Source organism: Thamnophis elegans, chromosome 14, assembly GCF_009769535.1.
Source record: "Thamnophis elegans isolate rThaEle1 chromosome 14, rThaEle1.pri, whole genome shotgun sequence".
Taxonomy (NCBI): Eukaryota; Metazoa; Chordata; class Lepidosauria; order Squamata; family Colubridae; genus Thamnophis; species Thamnophis elegans.
The window spans coordinates 16,612,608-16,628,063 of NC_045554.1; positions in this window are offsets into that span (position 1 = coordinate 16,612,608).

A 15,456-nucleotide genomic window follows, 5' to 3' on the forward strand; every position below is an offset into this window, starting at 1 on the left:
AGCTAGGAGTGTGCAGCAGCAGCCAAAAAAGCCAACGCAATCCTAAGCTACATTAACAGAGGGATACAATCAAGATCAATGGAGGTACTAATACCACTCTATAAAGCCTCAGTGAGGTCATACCTAGAGTACTGCATCCAGTTTTGGTCACCAGACAATAAAATAGATGTTGAGAAAGAATGCAGAGAAGAGCAACTAAAATCTTTAGGGGACAGGAAACGAAAACAATGATGAATGCTTACAGGAACTGGGCATGGCTAGTCTAGTGAAGAGAAGGTCTAGGGGAGACAGGATAGCAGTTCCAGTATTTGTGGGGCTGCCACAGCAAGGAGGGGGTCAAGCTATTTTTCAAGGCACCTGAAGGCCAGACAAGGAATAATGGATGGAATCTGAACAAGGAGAGATTCAACATGGAAATAAGGAGAAATTTTCTGACAGTGAGAACAATCAATCCATGGAACAGAAGTTGCCTTCAGAAGTTGTGGCAGCTTCATCACTGAAAGCTTTCAAGAAGAGACTGGAGTGCCATTTGTCAGAAGTGGTGTAGCTGGGGTTGGACTAGATGACCTTCCAACTCTGTTACTCTGTTAATACAAGGCCAAGCCTCATTCTACAGGTAGTCCTTAATTTATGGCTGTCAGTTATGGCTTCATTATGCCCATTGCATCACGGTCATAGGCGATGACGGTTGGAAATGGAAAAATCAATGGGGAAGCCAGATTCACTTCACAAGCATGTTACTAACTTAAGAACTGCAGTGATTCACTTAACTCTGTGGGATGAAAAGTCGTAAAATGGGGCAAAACTCACTTAACCAATGCCTCACTTAGCAACGAGGATGTTGGGCTCAATTGTGGTCATAAGCCAAGGACTACCTATATTCCGGAGAAGTGGTTTTTTTTTTTAGGAACATGAAGGCCTTAAATAAAGATTCCCACCAACACACACACACACACACACACACACACACACACACACACACACACACACCAGTTAGGGAAAATGGGATCGGAGTAAAGGAATATGGGGCTAAAGGCCCCCTCCTCCATATTCATCATGACCCACCATGCCAGGCATGTCTGGGTCTATGCAAGCCTCTTTTTTTTGCACCCCAGCGATAAACTGTTGTGCTGGCATGCATGAGCAAGGGCCTCCCTGAGGCATCTGAAATTCAGCTTCATAAATCATCAAAGGGGTTTTGAGTCAAATTTATTTCAAGTGTGACTAGCAACCATTTCACGAGGGATGCTGTACACCCCCCTCACCTTAAAGCAGAGAGAAAATGGCAGAGTAAATCAGTTGAAGTGCTTGTTTGAACCTCGATTTGCTATTTCCTCTTATGTACACGGCAAAAGGAAGTCTCTTTGAGGCAATTCAAAGCTCTTTCTCTCTCCTGGGACAGTTGCTCTGGTTCTTTTGACAAGCCAAAGCTTTCCTTGGTAGAACAGAGCTGGTTGAGTTCCCCTGCCCTTCTGGGTCAGGTGGGGAAACCTAGATTAGAACAGAATAGAATAACGAAGTTGGAAGGAACCTTGGAGGACTTCTAGTCCAACCCCCTGCTTATCCAGGAAGCCCTACACCACTTCAGACAAATGGTTATCCAACATCTTCCTAAAAACTTCCAGTATTGGAGCATTCACAAGTTCTGCAGGAAAGTTGTTCCATTGATTAATTGTTCTGTCTAATTTCTAGTTCTAATTACCTAACACTGTTAATGAAGCTTGTTATCTCCACTGAAAAGTAACCAATAAATGGTCATTGATTAGAGCGATCAGCTCCATGGGGTCTATCCATCACTAAAAATAGTTACTGATATGGCCAAGCAAATAATAATAATCATTACTATACTATAAAGGAAAATATTCGTAGCTCAGTTCTTTGTTCTCTCTGAGCTTGGTGGTTTTCTTCAGATGTTTCATTAGCAAACTAGGTAACATCATCAGTACTGTAATGAAACATCTGCAAGAAAACCACCAAGCCCAGAAAGCACTGAGGACCCTACAGTTCCTTCCTTCCTTCCTTCCTTCCTTCCTTCCTTCCTTCCTTCCTTCCTTCCTTCTTTCATTCATTCATTCATTCATTCATTCATTCCTCCTCCTCTTTTTCTTCTTCCTCCTCCTCCTCTCTTTGTAACTCCCCCTCCCTTTTAACACTGATGATATCACCTAGTTTAGGTAATGAAACATCTGCAAGAAAACTACCAAGCTCAGAGAACACCAAGGATCTCTCATCTATTACCAAGTGAGAAGCTCTTTAGTTGACATTTCTCTACATCAGAGATCTCAATGAGATCTTCCTTGGAAGTAGTGCATCTCCTTGGAGATCTGTTTGGAATTGGAACATCTCCTTGGAGATCTGCTTGGAAATTATTCCAGGAAGTAAAGTGGGTGGCTGGCTTTGAACCAACCGAACAAAGTGGCTGTGGACATTTAGGTCCCTTGATCACAGTAGCATCTGCACATCACAACCCATGTGCTACAGGTCACTGGCAGACAGCAGATTGTCCAAATGAAGCAGATCAGCTGACCTTAACTCAACTCAAATCAGAGCTTTAGATAGTGTGAATACAGCTGTGTGCAGCCCCCCAAAGAGAACCGCAACAAATAAATTGAAGCATTACATCCCCACAAGACATAAAGTGTTGGAAAATGAGAAATAAATTCTTTGTTGAGGCAGAGCAATATATAATTCTTTAATTACCACACCCTGTCTTGGTGGGGCATTCTGGGAACATGGATTTAGTGAAACCTGAGCAGAGAAAGTTTTCAAAAGACATCCAAAAAATGGGAAAGTCAGAGTGGTATGGTTCATTCAAGCATTTCTCTAAAATACAATTTTCCCCATTCTGACAAGTTTTCTGAGAATTTGATTGCAGAGGGATGCTTCTCATCCAAGTTAAATCAATCAAAATTCAGACTAATTTGTTACATCTAATTTGTAACTGAATTATCAACTAACATTTGCACTTCCTAATGTTAGGATGCACTTCTTGGCTTGCAAACAAACCAATGGATAAACAAACAGCAAAGCTGCATTTTTAAAATGTGTATTCTAGTGATAATTAGAAAATAAATCTCTATTTTAGAGGAAATCAGATTTTGTTATTCTATTTACCTCAAGAGTCATCTGTGTGTGAGTTGGGTGGCTATCTAAATGTGTTCAATCAATCAATCAATCAATCATTTTTTCTGGAACTTCTCTGCTACTTTTAAAAAGCGGGCAGGCATTTTGGCTAATGTAGCTCATTTTAAATTCGAATAGCCTTCAGTTTGTTATAGTTGAATAGTTTAACTAAAGTGTTTTTGATGGTTTTAAGCCAACAAACGTTTGCTGTTCCTTCAGTTTTTCTGTATTTCTGCTTATGAGTATGCACGTGTGTGTTTGTAAATCAGATGGACTGCCTGTTAAATGAGGTATCTAGGAGAAGGGTCAATATGTAAAAGACAAACACAGTTTCTAAGACAAAGACGTGTGTTTACGTAACACATGCAATCATTTAATGATGCCAATGAAAAATCCTATAATTGCATTCATACAAGGCTAGTTAGTTTTCCCCTCCTACAGTTTAGTTTAGCTTTATGCATTCCATGCTGTGTTTTGAAGCCTATTGTCTGTCTCTCTGTCTGTCTGTCTGTCTGTCTGTCTGTCTGTCTGTCTGTCTAGCTAGCCATCATCTATCTTGATTCAGGTTGACTCAGCCTTCCAGCCTTCTGAAGTGGGTAAAATGAGGACCCAGATTGTTGGGGGCAATATGATGACTCTGTAAACTGCTTCAAGAGGGCTGTAAAAGCACTGTGAAGCAGTGTATAAGTGCTATTGCTAGTGCTATCTTTCTGTCTATCTATCTATCTATCTATCTATCTATCTATCTATCTATCATCCATCCATCCATCCATCCATCCATCCATCTATCCATTTATTCCACCCTCCTCTCTCTAAAAAAAAATCTTCCTTTTTACAAAACAATCTCATACCATCTAGTAGACACTCCAAAACTCAACATGTAGGTATTGAGGGACCATAAAAACTGCAAATCAACATATCTGCTCCTTGTGCCATTTTCGGAATCCTATTCTTGCAAATAAAAAATTAAAACCATGGAATAATGAACAAAAATCAAGGCCTACTTGGCTCAATTCAAGTACCTTTTTTCCCCAAGAGCTGAGCATTCCTCATAGTAGAAAATTATTACTTGAGGAACAACCCTATTAAGCAATAAATCCCCAAAAATGTTTCTGAGATATTACTGAGTGTTGTACTATAAAGACAGGATGCAATCTAGCCCAATTTTTGTTTCCTTCTCTGACACGAGCTCCCAATTTTGTTTTATTTTACCAATAAAATGAGAGTTATATAAGAAGCTTTCGGTTCGCTGGGTTTTGTAATTTCTCCGTTTGTAAATTAGGATGTATTTACAACAGATTATTAGTGCATTTATAAGGCTGGATGCTTAAAACTGAAAAGTATAAACTTGCACAGAATGGAAAGAGGGGAAGTAATCAAGGAATTTTATCACTTCTTCTTTCCTTTAATGGCTCTCCTTATGCTGGAAGAAGATGTTAAGTTTTAACTTCACCTTATTAACTCCAATTTTCCACCCAAACTTCAGATTTGCTAGTCAGCTGTTGTTTTTAGTGAGGTCCAGATGCTACTGATTTAAAAATCCAAATGCTCATGAAACTGTAAGTTTTATTAATTTCAATGATATGTTATTTAATATAAATTTTCCATTACTAGCAATGCTATTTCACCCTCCTGCCACTACAGAGATAAACAGCTGCTTTATTTATATATAGTGAGAGAGCCGAGGTGGCGCAGTGGTTAAATGTAGCACTGCAGGCTACTTCAGCTGACTGCAGTTCTGCAGCTCGGCTGTTCAAATCTCACCGGCTCAGGGTTGACTCAGCCTTCCATCCTTCCGAGGTGGGTAAAATGAGGACCTGGATTGTTGTTGGGGGCAATATGCTGACTCTGTAAACCGCTTAGAGAGGGCTGAAAGCCCTATGAAGTGGTATATAAATCTAACTGCTATTGCTATTGCTATATGGGAGGATGTTCACTTAATGGAAACAGGAAAAAAAAGTCTAGTTAAACCACAGGAAAAGAAGGAATGCTCTGGAATTGGGCACCAAAGCTTTTATTTAAAGCCAGAATGTCCAACCTCAGCAAGATTAGACTAACCGAGTTGGAAGGGACCTTATAGATCATATAGTCCAACTCAAGCAGGAGCCTCTACCCCATTTCTGACAAAGGGCAGTCCAGACTCTTCTTGAAAGTCTCAAGTGATAAAGCTCCCACAACTTCCGAAGGCAACTTCTGTTCCATGGGTTGATTATTCTCACTGTCAGAAAGTTCTTCTTTTTTCCAGGTTGAATCTCTCCTTGATCAGTTTCCATCCACTATTCCTTTTCTCGCCTTCGGGTGCTTTGGAGAATAGCTTGCCCCCCATCCTCTCTGTGGCAGCCCCTCAAATATTAGAACACTGCTATCATGTCTCCCTTGGTCCTTCTCTTCACTAGACTAGCCATGCCCAGTTCCTGCAACCGTTCATCATGTTTTAGCCTCCAGTCCCCTAATCATCCTGGTTGCTCTTCTCTGCACTTTTTCTAGAGTCTCAACATCTTTTTTATTGTGTGGTGACCAAAACTGGATGCAGTACTCTAGATGTGGGCTTACTAAGGCTTTATAGAGAGGTATTAGTACCTCACTTGATCTTGATTGTATCTCTCTGTTAATGCAGTTAAGGACTGCATTGGCTTTTTTTGGCTGCCACTGCACACTAAAAGCAACTTTAAGTCCTGTGCATTTCAACCCCCAGAATTCTCCAGCTAGACACAACTCCGAGAATTCTGTGAGCAGAAGTCCACAAAAATTTCTTTTAAAGAAGGAGAAACATTTGTGAAACAGCAAAGTAAACTTCAGTCCAGAATTCAAGATTTCCCAAAATTTTGAAACTCAAGAACTGCAGAAGGATGTCCCAAAAAAGACATCATTATTCATTAAAAAAAAACAATCAGTAATAAATAGGCCACTCCAAAGAGTAATAAAAAGGACCATTTTCCCCAACCTAATCAAAATTCCTGATCTGGGATTTGTTTGTTTGTTGATTGCTTGGTTTTTATCCTATCTTTATTACTTTATAAGTAACTCAAGGCAGAGAACATATCTAATATTCCTTCCCCTTCATCTTTTCCCCAAACCAGGGGTGGGTTGCTCCCAGTTCTAACCTCTTCTATAGAAGAGGTTCCACAAATCTACAGTGCCATTTAGAACCGGTTTCAACTCCCTCCCCCTGCCCGTCCGCACATCATCAAAATGAAGAGCGAGAGGAGGAATTCTGGGAGTTGAAGTCCACAAGTCATAAAGCTCTCAAGTTTGAACACACCCCAGGGGAGTTTTTCTAAAGAGTTAGGGGTGCAAAGGTCTTGTAACTTGACAGCTTTAAGACTTGCATGTTTCAAATGCCAGAGTTTCTGAGCCAACATTTTGGCTGCTAAGCAAGAGCGTTGTTAAGTGAGTTTCACCACATAGTTTACAAGTTGGCCATGCCCCCCAGTCACATGGCTGGCAAGCCACTCCCACCCAGTCACATGGCCGGCAAGCCACTCCCACAAAGCAGGCCACATCTACAGGAAGTTCTATTTTTTTTAAAACCCACCACTGCCCCAAGCGCCAAAGAGCTCAAATATAGATAAGGAGGTGGCAGGCGGGTGTGCCCTCCGGAGCACCATACCAGAACGCTACCTGGTGCTCCCGTCAAGCACCAGTACGCCCATACCAGGGCGTACCACTGCAACCCACCACTGGTATGCATGTATGTATAAAATGTGGCAGGCCTGAAGGTCCAGTGCAAAAGATGACTTCCAGATCTGACATGCTGTCATTCAGCCTCCTTGTAGAAAATTAAGTCTTGGTCTTGGCATCCAATGGATTTCCTTGATGGCAGGAAATTGGCACCACCTGCAATTGGAACATGACCACTGGCATTAGAGGGAGAAACTAAGTGGATATGGATTGCAGAATGTCATAAAAGAAGGTAGATCTTGCCATGTAAGTCAATTTCCATTTTGCAATGGGAATGCTGGATTAATAGGTGTCTCACAAGAAGTCTCCAACTCTTGGAAACCCTGAGAAGAGCAACCAAGATGATCAGGGGACTGGATGAACGGTTGCAGGAACTGGGCATGGCTAGTCTAGGGAAGAGAAAGACCAGGGAGACATGAGAGCAGTCTTCCAGCATTTGAGGAGCTGCCACAGAGAGGAGGGTCAAACTATTCTCCAAAGCACCCGAAGGCCAAACAAGGAATAGTGGATGGAAACTGATCAAGGAGAGATTCATCCTAGAAATAAGGAGATATTTTCTGACAGTGAGAACAATCAACCAATGGAACAGAAGTTGCCTTCAGAAATTGTGTGAGCTTCATCTCTAGAAGCTTTCAAGAAGAGACTGGACAGCTATTTTTCAGAAATGCTTGAGCAGGGAGTTGGTCTAGATCAGTGGTCCCCAACCTTTTTATTGCGCGCGGACCAGTCAGCCTTTGATAATTTTACCGTGGCCCGCTGAGCGCGCGCAGGGGTGGGGGGCGTTGTTCGCGACGGCCCAGGAGCCTTTGTGCTGCAGCGATCATGTCCCCCGGCCACTGCAGCGATCATGGCCCCCGGCCGCTGCGCGGCCCGGTGCCAGGTACTCCACGGCCCGGCACCGGTCCGCGGACCAGGGGTTGGGGACCACTGGTCTAGATGACCTACAAGAACCTTCCATCTATTCTTATTCTATTCTACAGGAGTAAGTTAGAGTCTCCTAATGCTTCTGTTTCTAGCCACTGATCAGACAACTAAAGCATTTCAGGAAAATCCAGCTATTTAACTCACAGCTAATTCTTCCTTCTTCTGCTGCAGCTCAACATTCAATATTTTCACATTGGATCTCCAATAAACGCCAACTTTTATTAACCCTCCTCTGATCTGCAAACGGTTCCTATTACAGCAGATAAAGATCTTCTTTTGACTCAATCGTTCCTCCCTGCACAGTACAAGAAATTCCCCATTAAAATATTAACAAGATAATGAAATATTACCACTCATTTGAAGTGCCTAAATTGCCACCGAAAACTTGTTTCTAAATGTCAAGCTTTCATTTGTCTTATATTGCAAACGAAGGCCGACCATTCTTGCTCGACTAATTACACTCCGTTCTGTTAAAGAAAGAAATGTCATACAAGCGCAGCCCGGAGAAGAATGCCATCAGTTCAACGTGAAGCTAGATAAGGTGATGTGTTCAGGTGATCCTTCACTTACAATCATCAATGATGCAGTCATCAAGAACTGCAAGGAATATAAATCCTTCTGTCCTCCCCATTCATTCAGAAGCTGATGAAGCTTCTTGGATGAGAAGTGAAATGTCTTCAAGAAAACCAAAGTCCAGTTGCCTTTCGAAAAAGCACCTTTGGGACAACCAGACCCGAATGTGTAAGAATCTCCATAGACTAATAGTGGCTTGTTCAATAAAACAAACTGCCAACTTGCAAAGCATCCCTGCCCTGCTCTTGAGTTGCCATAGGAAAGCGGGGGGCTGGAAAACCGATGTAATGGCACAGCAGCAAAAGATAGATGCACGTTCCAGCTTATCTCTCCCAAGGCTGTATCCCAGGGTTACTTACAGCAGCCAGAGGGGAATGATCTCTACAACCCGTGCGGATGTGTTTGATGACACACTCTGGGGGGAGTGGGAAAACAGGGTCATGGTTGGGGCCGCAAATTACATGGGGTCAGAGCTGCCTTCATTTGGGTACGTGCTGACATGAAGCTTCTAATAAAGACTGGATTTCTTTTGAAACTTGGCTCGAGGCTTATGATTTAATTAGGGCATCCGTCAGAACCCTGACACAAACCATAGCTTAGTTCTTCAGTTTTTCAGTTCTGGTGGAATTATCCACCATTCATTCGGAAGCTGAAGATGCTTCTTGGATGAGAAGCGAAACGTGTTCAAGGAAAAACAAGAAAGTCCAGTTGCCTTTTGAAAAAGCACCTTTGGGACAACCATGACCCAGATGGCTGAGAGTGGACAACCCTTTGTTTAGTGGCCATTACCCTGCCCCTGGAAAAAGTCACTTACAGCCAGTCCACCTATTTATGACAGTCACAGGATCCCCACAGTCACAGGATCAAAATTTTGTGTACTGCTGCCTAAAATCTGGCAACATTCTATATGGCAGCAAGGTGGTATATAATTGTCCTGTCCGCTCTGTATTTGTGCAATAGTGGTAAGATTAAACTAGTGTCTGTAGCATAGACACAGGAAAGAACATCCTCTGCTGCTTCTGTGTGTCCAGAGTCTCAGGGCATTGCCTCTCTCAGGGTGAGGAAACTTGCTTAAGCCTGTGTGAGCATGTCACAATTTTTCTTTCTTTCTTTCTTTCTTCTTTCTTTCTTTCTTTTCTTTTTTCTTCTTTTTCTTTTCTTTCTTTTCTTTTCTTTTTTTCTTTTCTTTCTTTTCTCTTTCTTTCTTTTCTTTTTTCTTTCTCTTTCTTTTTTTTCTTTCTTTCTTCTTTCTTTCTCTTTTCTCTCTCTTCTCTCCTTCTTTCTTTCTTTTTCATTCCTCTCCTTTTTCCTCCTCTTCCTCTCTTTTTCTCCTCCTCCTCCTCCTCCTCCTCCTCCTCTTCTCCTCCTCACTGTATTGAGACAATGTCTAAGCATGATTTAAGCATGAACACATTTTTTCTTTTTCTTTCTCTCTCTCTCTTTTTCTTCCTCCTCCTCTTTTTCCTCCTCCTCCTCCTATCCCTCCTCCTCCTCCTCTCTTCCTACTCCTCCAACTCCCTCCTCCTTCCATGTCCTCCCCCTCCCACATACACCTACACTGTATTCCCCCACATTTCCCACATTTTCCTAGCCACAATTTCCCTTTGGATCTTTTATGCTGACCATCAGTAAACAATCCTAGCCAATCAGGGATCCCACGATGCTCCTGATACTGCCACAACATATGCTGATGTCCCAAGGATAACAAAACTAATTTATCATGAAGACTACCCTTCAGTTCAAGATAAACCGTGCAATCAGATATTCAAATCCATTTCCTATAGGGCAAGGAGAAAAGCCAGACTTACAGATCATCCCAATTGGACAGATGACCTTATGTGGTGCCAGCAGTTGCCAGCTTTGCTATGAAAAGCATGAAAGAATGAACCAACTCGGACTTCAAATCCTGTGCAAACTTTCATTTCCCCCTTCCAGTTTAAAATGTTTTTAAGCAGACTCAGTGTGATTTCAGTCTTTCTGCTTGCTTCCTGAGATACCTACAGGGCTCATTAATTTAATTACAGCTCTTTATCTTTTCTCTCCTTTTCTTTCATTTCTTCCTTTTTCCCTTAGAGCTGATTTCATACCAATGCAGAGCAATGCCAGCCCATAAACTATTGTTCCATTGTTAATGGGATTTGTAATTGTTAGTAGAAAGCTCTCTTTTTTCTTCTACCACCAGCAGGCTAGGAAGTTGCCCAGGCTGCATACGAAATGAGAAGGCAGCCAGAAAGGAATAAAAAAGAAAGCAATACAATCAGGTGATTCAGAAGCTAACTAAAGAATTCCTGTTTTTTGAACCGAAACTGCTAGCTTATTTACTACAGTCTCTCTCAATGAGGGTCCATGCTTTTTTTTTCCAGGCCAAAGAGTTAGACTTTGCAGTGCTTGGGGCTACCCTTTCCACAAAAGATTTGCCAAAGGATCAAGTCAAAAGTAGAGGTATCTACTGGTAGCCTGGGATAGAGGATAGAACCATAAAATAAAGAAAAATAAAAAGTATGAATAAACTGAAACTCCAGGAGGCAAACCAAGATTAAGAGAAGGAACCGTAGAGTGTAACTGCTATGGGATTTAAACTTAAACCTTGATGTAATGATGAATAACAAAGGGCTGGTTTTTTAATGCACAGAGTAGCTGAAAAAATATATGCCGAGAGATTGACCTGGTTCATCTTACAAAAAGCCACTCTGCAATCCTGAGACCCTGAAAAAAAAAACCTTCATGTTTTGTGTTTGGTCACAGTAACCACCAGGAGATACCATCACATCACAATGACCTGCCAGTTAATTTAGTTTTCACCTTGATTGACCAGCTTGATTGATTGTATTTTAACTTCTTGGCTGCAGTCCCCATCTACGATGAACTTAGAGCCCAGGAAAATAAAATCTGTCCCTCCATTACTTCCCCATCTATTTGCCAGGAATTGAGAGGGCCGGATGCCATGATCCCATCTTAGGACACTGTAAAATCATAGTGCATCTGCTAGAATGCTGAAACAATTGTTGTTGGTTTAAAAGTACTTTTCCATTTATCTCAAGCAACCATCAGTATTCAATAGAAAAAGAATATTCTTGAGATCGCTCTCTTTTCTAAGGTAGGGGTTTTCCCCCCCTTCAAATGCTAAGCAAAAATAAATTAAAATAAAATAGAAAATGGGAATAAGGGTCGTTAAAAAATAAATGAGAAGACAAAGCATCTTGGGAAAACATTAAGAAAACATTAAAAATAATAATATGAGGAATGATAATAAGAATAAAATAACTGAGCTCTATGTTCCCTTTACATAATACTGGGAAAGATGGATGGCATCACAATAAATACTTGTTTTCAATAGCTTATCGTAATGAAAAATATTACAGCGTGGGATATCACAGTAAGGATAATTTCCATTTCCTGTATAAATGTTCGGCAATGAATAAACTATTTAATCATATCCTGATAAAGCCGAAAGAAGCTGCTGTTACCCCTATCAAATTGCTGTTTGTCACTTGCCACTTTCAATGCGCTTTCCTAATTTTTCATCATTTACATGAGGAAGAAATTATGGCTGGAGGCCACCGAGGTTTTTATTAATATCTTTTGCATCTTGGCTTTCTGTCAAAGGCATTCTCATCATCGTGCGAGAGGAGATACCCAGAGTGGAAAAAGTGTTCCCAATTGCATTAATTCTATTCCATAAAGGCAGGGAAAGGTACTTTGGGCTAACTGATCCAAACCAGTGATGGGATTCAATTTTTTTTACTATTGGTTCCTTGGGCGTGGCATGGCTTGGTGGGTGTGGCTTGGTAGGCATGACAAGGGAAGGATACTGCAAAATCCCCATTTCCTCCCGATCAGCTGGGAGGCAGAGAATAAATGGGGGTGGGCCAGTCAGAGGTAGCATTTACTAGTTCTCCAAAATATTCAAAATTTCTGCTACCGGTTCTCCAGAATTGGTCAGAACTTGCTGAACGCCACCTCTGATCCAAACCAAAAATACTTTTTTTCAAAAGGCAACCAGGAATTTCTTGTTTTTTTCCTTGAAGATGTTTCCCTTCTCATCCAAGAAGCTTCTTCAGCTCTGAAGTCCAATTGCCTTTTGAAAAAGCACATTTGGGACAACCATGACCTGGAGGACTGAGAATCTCCATAGACATTGATCGCAAACCAATCTAATGACTAAGCAGGCAGCATTCTTCTTCTAGTGACTGAACCCCGTTTCCCTAAATCAGGGTAGTTCCAGAGAGAGACTCACCTAGATATGATTTCCTTTGCATCAGACATCACTCTAGATTTGCATCATTTACCATACAATAAGCCCTAATCTTAGCCACAGCTGTATCCAATTGTCCTGTGCAAGGAAGAAAAAACCTGATAGTGGACCAGAGGAATGCCGTCGATATAGTTACTTGGACTTCAGTAAGGCATTTGATAAGGCAGACCATAACCTATTTCTAGATAAAGTAGAAGAATGTGGGTTAGACAGCATCACCACCAGATGGATTAGTAACTGGCTGACCAACCGCACTCAATGTGTAGTCCTCAATGGAACTGCATCTACATGGAGGGAAGTATGCAATGAAGTACCTCAAGGCTCTGTTTTGGGCCCAGTACTCTTCAATATCTTCATCAATGATTTGGATGAGGGAATAAATGGGGAACTCATCAAATTTGCAGATGACACCAAGCTGGCAGGAATAGCCAACACTCCAGAAGACAGGCTTAAGATACAGAAGGATTTCGACAAACTGGAACATTGGGCACTATCTAATAAAATGAAATTCAATGGTGAAAAGAGTAAGGTTCTACATTTAGACAAGAAAAACAAAATGCACAGGTACAGTATAGGTGGTACCTTGCTCAATAGTAATAACTGTGAGAAGGATCTTGGAGTCCAAGTGGACAACCATTTAAATATGAGCCAGCAGTGTGCAGCAGCTGCCAAAAAAGCCAACACAGTTCTAGGCTCCATAAACAGAGGGATAGAATCAAGATCACATTAAGTGTTAATACAAATGGATAGCCATTTGTCTGGAACGGTATAGGGTTTCCTGCCTAGGCAGGGGGTTGGACTAGAAGACCCCCAAGGTCCCTTCCAACTCTGCTATTGTATTGTATTGATGTGGATTATCAATTCAATTTGGTAAGGCAGTCTGAGTCAGCGATTCAGATCAGAACAGAACAGAATCTGGAAGGGACCTTGGAGGTCTTCTAGTATTTTGGGTCTCCTCTTTTGTTCTTCTTCCTGGCCTAATTCACAGCTTCTACAGGACAGTGTAGGAGAAGAAGGAGCTGAGCTAGAAGACGGGGTTAAAGGTTTCATCAGTTTAGAGTCATTCCATTATCACAAAAGACCTATGTCCAACCTGTTGTGAATTCTGTTGGCCCTTATCTAGCAGCAATTTAGCTTTCATCATTAGTTGACTAGATTATTGTACTTGAGGTAGCAATAATAAACCCTTATGTGCTTTGAACTCAATGAATGATCCGGGCTATTTGTGCCTGATAGACAGTTCTTTGTAATCTTAGAACATAGAACAGTGATGGCGAACCTATGACACGCGTGTCAGTGCTGACACGCGTAGCCATTTGGCACAGGATTTCATGCGATTCATCCTCGGCTCCTGCACGCCCGCCGAGGATGAAAGGATCATTTGAGCCATGCAAATTGATTTGGAGGCATTCAACCGAATCTTATTATTTGCATCGTATTTGTGATCAATTTTAAAAATTGGATCCGATTGCCTTCAGATCTTTGAATCAAATTCTGGAACATCTTTGATATTCCCAGTGGCATGGCACTCCATGGGCAGACTGGTTATAGATCTCTAAGGTTTGACAGAGGAGTGATTCAAATTCTGTGTGGTGATCCATAAGATCTAACCTTTCACGACTTGTCTGATTCTCCTTCTAGAACCTTGGAGGATTTGTTTAAATATATATATATTTTTTCAAGATTTCCATTTTTGTGCTAGTCCATTTTCAGATTTCATGTTGTAAGTCATTTTGGTGACTTACAAAGCATTAATACAATGCAATTATTTTTAAAAAAATAATAATTAGTCCATTTATAATGATTATTACATAATCAAACCAAGATGGCCTCATTTGCCACTATATATCTATCATGTCAAGCCTATTTTGGAAGAGTGCAGATGAAAGTATTACCTTTGTAACTCTAGCAAATTTTAGTCTCCTTCTGATATTGAGGCCAGGAAAGCAAATTAAAGGTGAAGAGGCATTCATAACAAGGCATCAGATCTCTGTTTCAGGTCACATCCTTGGAGTGCCACCTCTCAGTGCCAAAGTATTTTCAGCATTTAATCATTGCCTAGCTCAGTTGTTTCCAAAATACAAAACTGCTACATTTAAAAATGTATATCTACCCTATAAAGTTAGAATATTTGGACATGTGATGTGACACCTGGAAAAATATGGCATACTTCACTTAATCCTCTAAGGAAAGATTGAAGGAAAATGAGATCCAGGCAGAAGAAGAACATCATGGCTTCAAAATGGTTACAGGAATTGAGCATGGCTAGTCTAGTGAAGACAAGGACCAGGGAAGACAGGATAGCAGTCTTCCAATACTTGAGGGGCTGCCACAGAGAGGAGGGGGTCAAGGTATTTTCCAAAGCACCCGAAGGTCAGACAAAGAATAATGGATGGAAACTGACCAAGGGAAGATTCAACCTAGAAACAAGGAGGAACTTTCTAACAGTGATAACAATCAACTCATGGAAGAGAAGATCCCTTCGGGGGTTGTGGGAGTTTCATCATTTGAGACTTTCAAGAAGAGATTGGACTGCCATTTCAGAAATGGTGTAGGGTCTCCTGCTTGGGCAGGGGGTTGGACTAGATGACCTACAAGGTCCCTTCCAACTGTTAAATCTAAGGGTCTTGCTTGGACAAAACTCAACCACACTTTTCATGTGGCTGTTGATAAAAAATAGGATCGCCAACATGATCACCAACATCTGATGGATATGGCACAAGAAGATGATCTGTTATATGCCCTTAATTAGTTGAATGGGTAATCTTTGCTACCCTTTTATTATTCCTACTCAATCACTGAAGTCATTTGTAGTGGATCAGAAAACTCTACTCAATCCAATTGGAGCCAAGGTCTCCAAGATGTTGCTGAATTACAACTCTTCTCAGACTGAAGCAAAT